The sequence below is a fragment of the Anoplophora glabripennis genome, unplaced genomic scaffold (assembly GCF_000390285.2).
Source record: "Anoplophora glabripennis isolate ALB-LARVAE unplaced genomic scaffold, Agla_2.0 scaffold1151, whole genome shotgun sequence".
Taxonomy (NCBI): domain Eukaryota; kingdom Metazoa; phylum Arthropoda; class Insecta; order Coleoptera; family Cerambycidae; genus Anoplophora; species Anoplophora glabripennis.
In genome coordinates this window covers 102,719-108,065 of record NW_019417227.1, presented here as the reverse complement: position 1 = coordinate 108,065, position 5,347 = coordinate 102,719, and the positions used below count along the sequence as shown (strand labels likewise).

The window sequence follows — 5,347 nt, the reverse complement described above, 5'->3', positions numbered from 1 at the left end:
CAGAACACCGATTCAACAACACCAGTTTTTTATGCATTACAAAGTGGAGATTTTTTTAATTCCAATCTTAGAGCCATCTACACACGAATGACTATACCCCTTGTATAATAACAGTACAGTAGAGACCGCCTAGACCTACAGTGAGTTTTTTAGCACAAATTTCAGAAATAGTAATAACCAATACAGACGATAGATGTCCACATTATCTTTCGTATCGTTTTACTGGTTAACAAAATTTACATGGGGATTATATTACTATATTTACTTATACAATGATATTACATATGTTATATATTTATATTGTATATTTTTACAAAATTATTTTTCGTTTAAATTACATTTTAGTTACTAAAAAGATGTCGGGCCTGTGTTCGTGGAAATCGGAGGTACTTTTGAGCATTACTCAAATAAAATTAGAATGATGTGTTATTAATTTCCTTATTCGAATAAGTAACCGAATGATTAGTGCTTGTCATGTCATTTAAGTAAAAGTGTTTTCAGTTGGTTTTTTAAGTTTTACTCGAAAATCAGTCTTTTTTCGAAAAACATAAGAGACTAGTAATTTGTAGGAAATTGAAAGATGAATTTAAAATATCATGGTTGTTACCGTAAAGCAATGGCGAACTATTTTATTTAGAAAAATATACCACCGATACCCTGTATTTCCACCACTGGAGTATGTAAATTTTAGGAAAAGCTCTCAGATTTTGGACAATGTTGTTGGGATTATGGGCAGAAACACATATATCGTTTATTCACTTATTCAGATATTACATCTATTCTGTGTCAAATCAGATTGAAAACTAAAATTCTCTCCTAACCTTAGTGCTACAATATACCTCTGTATGTTTCCTCTGTATGTTTATAAGCATTTTTAATTTATGGGCAAGATATCTTGATTAATATCTAAGGATGGGGATGTTTTTGTATAGGTAACTTGAGTACCTTTCAACAAATGTTTACATAAATACATGTATCCAATTTCTTCACTTACTACCTTTTAAATTACTTAAAAAAAATAAAAAATATTTTTTGAAGTTTTAACACCCTGTATCTTTTTAACGAAGCGTCTTAGATAAAAACTTTATAGGAAAGACCCCTTAAAATTCACCAAAGAATACGTGGTTTCATTTTTGGTCACCATTTGTGAATCACCATGTAGGTATATTATTTTCTGAATTCCAAATTTGAAATATGAATATTTGTCATAAGATGCAACATATTTAATATGTAAAAATTTGGCTTAATCCGAATCTGTTCAAAGTAGGTGTGTTCAGATTTCCTGGAATATTCCACTTCTCAATTTGCCTTCAATGGTATAGTCGTCATGATTTCAATTGGAACCAGTGAATCTTAAAGCACAGGACCGTCTGCATTTCTCTTGAAATTTCTTCCTATGCTTTGACCATGATCTGTCTAATAATTTATTATCTAATAGCAATTCAGTGAGTCTGGTATTGGTAGACCAGTCCGCCTGATGTAGAATCAACGGCAGCACGCTGGTCGTCAAAACAGTGCTTGGCGTGGTATGTTGGTATATGTATTATTATTTATTAGTTGACATTATTATTTGTTCATACCGTAGCCAGTAATAAAGAGTAAGTTATTAAAATAAATATTATATGTATTTATCTAGTAATTTAACATGGCTTTCTGGAGACCCTTTGAAACGGAGGTCGAGAGCCGAAACAAACCCAGAGGTTAAAAAAAGATTTACATATACAAAGTTAACGTATTATTTTAAATATACAAGGTGTCACAAAAGCGACGCCCATCCTTCTGGGTTTTGATTAAGGGGACAAAAACAAATCGAAAATCAAGAGTGGAAAATTTTCTAATTGTTTTTTTTTATTCAAAAAAATAAAAATAAACATTTGAGCTGGGTTACTAAATAATTATGTAGTTCAGAGCTGTTTTTACTGTAGCTGTATGTTTTTAAAAGAAAACTTACCATTGCCAATGCTGGATGACATTCCGTTAGCAGTTAGACTAAATTATTAGTTTCAACATGATGCTCCATCACATTATAGTTTACGAGTATGAAATCAAAACTTTTCATACAGATGGATTGGAAGAGGTGGATCCATAGCAAGGCCTCATAGATCACCAGATTTGAATCCCTTAGATTTTTCTTTTGGCGTTATTTAAAAGAATAGATTCATAGCAAACCTGTTGTAAATTCACAAAATGTAGTAGCACGTATACACGCTGTTGTCGCATTAATAGACCAAGAGATGCTATAAAGGGTTAATGCTTCAATGTTTAATAGTGCTTATCGTTTTTTTTTTGAAGTAGAAGGCAACTTATTTGAACACCTTTTGTAAAAACAATTTCTCAATGTTATTTTAAACATAAAAAACTTGACAATCATCTGCTAATTATAAAATCACGACATATAGTAGCACTTCGGGAAGATTATTTACAAAAAATTAGAGGATATCGTCATTAGAAACCATTTTTCTATTTTATTTTTTATTTATAAAAATGTTTATTTCTCTTTTCATGGAATACTTATTTGTTTACCTATTTACAATGTTATTTTAAAGTTTTTAACATCTTTACCCCCCATTAATTTAATCTGCTCCATCACCTCAAGCAAGGATATGTTCATACCTTCTCGTTGGTCCTTGACGAGCAATAATATATTTCATATAAAATAGGTTAACTTAAAATTCAAAATTAAAATACTTTTAGAACCTTCATCTAAAATTGGTACAATAAATATTTCAAATATGTTATTGGTTACATGAACAAATAATAGAAAGGTTAGGTATATTTATTTAATAAGAAATCTATCCCAAGAATTTACAAATAGCAAAATTTTTCTGGATGCTTCGGTAGAACTAGTGTTTTTATGCAGTTCCATCTGTCACTTATATTTTATTTCGGCTCATTAAGAATTTTAAATTTACCGCCAAACCCAGCCTTGCCAATATTTATTGCGCAGGCATTTAAATTTTACTATGTATGGGCAACATCATCGATCTTATAGTACTAGATACTGCATAGGCCCAATTTGTTTTGTTCCAGGGGGGTATCTTAAGGTCCTTTACTTTTGATTGGCTGCTTATTCGGGCATGCTCCACATTATTTGTTTACGTCATAGATTCATAGAAAATATATTCTAATTAATGACTTATCTGAAATTTTGTTGTGTATTATAAATGTTTTGAGTGTGTGAAGTTATTTTGTGACAGTTATTAATACCATATTATTATATACGTAACTATGCTACACAGTATCGTTTTCATATGTTAAGTTTGTAAGCATACATGGGCGTAGATTCTTTTAGGTGTAACACACCTTTGGAATACTATTGAACATTAATATAATTTATTTACGATATTAAATGATCCGTTTAATTAGCATCCATTACAATTAGTAAAACTAATTTTAAAAAATTATTTCAAGATTAGAGTGCATCACGAGACATTTAAGTTAAAAGATAATGTACAAAACAGAGTCGGAAGCTTACTGACAAAAACAATTTTATTTAAAAATCAATATACAAATTTTTTATTGATATTGTCACAGTATTAATTGCAATTAGAATTATTCAATACTAAATGTAGGTATTAATATATTTATTTTATTTTGTTAATACTTTTATAATATACAATAACTTACATATGTAGTTTATATCCTTTATTTTGTTATTTATTCATTACTTTCTTTTAATAGTAGTTTTTAACAATTAATAAGTTTTATCTTAATAGGTATATTTTATTTGACACTAATTTCCTTAAAAGCGAGATGTTGGAAGAGCACTGTAAACTTTAACTTTACATTACCATCAAATTTCAAAACTAATAAGTTACTCACATCAGTCTCAGAAACCGTCTGCTACAAAAAATGCTTTTTGAAAAACATATATTAATAAAGTAGGGCGAGATACAGTACATATTTTAACATAATATACGAGTATACTATGTAAACTTAGATGTTGATAAATTAGTCATCAGTAAATAACTATACTAAAATAAGTCAAATGAAGATTTAGTCATTCCGTAATTTTCCCCCATAACAAGAATTGTACACTATATTATATAAGTGAAATGAAAAAATTACAATTTTTACAAAAACTGATTTTGCTAGTTCCTATAACCCCATATCATTTGAAAAAATATATATTTTTTGTTAATCACAGCCTTTATTGTCAAGATGTAGGTACTGCTTTAAAATTAAGTTTGACTCAATTATTTCCGAAGATAAAACTTCTTGCATTTAATACTAAATTGTAATTTAAATTCCTAATGAACCAATCTAATGTACTACGCCACTGGTGTATAGGACTAACGTCAAATTTTTGCTCCCCGCCTTATCCTGCAGAGCTCCAAGTCCACGACTTTGCGTATCAAAACAATCTCAATGATGTTAGATAGCTTATGCGGTATCTAGTACTATAAGATCGATGGGCAATATCTTTTTTCATATCAACAAAGTATTTTTTTATTATTTAAGAATTAAGTTCTTTTCATAGTTATCATACCCAATTAAATTTTAGTTTGATATTATCATATTTTTTAAATTTCATTCTAAATTTAAAACTAAAATAAAGAAAGTTGTCTATCTAGACATAGAATCATCTTCCACTCATTATCAAAATAAGACACCACTGGTATACAGCCTCCATTTCCCTAACATTGAAGCTTTTATATCAGCAGGAATATTCTATTCTTTTAAGTAAAATAATGTTATAACTACACCAGCATCAACTTCGATTGATGGCAAAAGTAAATACACATCATGTTCTTTATTTTTTATTTAATAAATTTTGCTTATACAGATACAGGTCCATTTTTATATTACAATACTAACGTCTTATCTTTATTGTTATATTTGATCCTATAATAATCCATATTTATCACACCAAATTTTTCTGAATAAAAAATAATATTAGAGTAATAAAGATTATTTTTCATTTATTACTTTTTAGTGGCACACAAGCAGCATACCAAGTAAACAGCAGTATCTTATCGTCTTTATATTATTATTAAAATACGAAACTTACTTGTTATGTCGCTGAAAACACAAAATGTGGCAATTAGTCACATACATTATGTCAAGCATTGAGAAAAAGAACATAGCACATTACAATTAATATTTTTGTTAACATATTTAAATTAAAAATTAAAAAAATTAAGCATGACCTGTTTTTATGATAATGAAAAATTATCATTTTCTTTCATAAATGAGGAAACATGAACAAATCGCACTGTGATTAATATTTAACTTATTTGAAACATGTACCTTTTTGGAGAAATAAATTTTATTCACAAAGATTTCATATAATTACAAAAATTAATTTGACTCACTAAGAACCCCTCTAATATATATATATATATAT

At 28.4% G+C, this 5,347-nt stretch overlaps 1 protein-coding gene across 1 annotated transcript in view; it reads right to left on the bottom strand.

The window, feature by feature from the left end:
* Positions 1–4,761: 4,761 nt before the first annotated feature.
* Positions 4,762–5,347, bottom strand: part of LOC108915012 (tetratricopeptide repeat protein 14 homolog) — a gene marked incomplete at its 5' end in the record, with an annotated part of 100,068 nt that continues 99,482 nt past the window's right edge. Inside the window, 1 exon segment of the mRNA XM_018720959.1 lies at positions 4,762–5,022.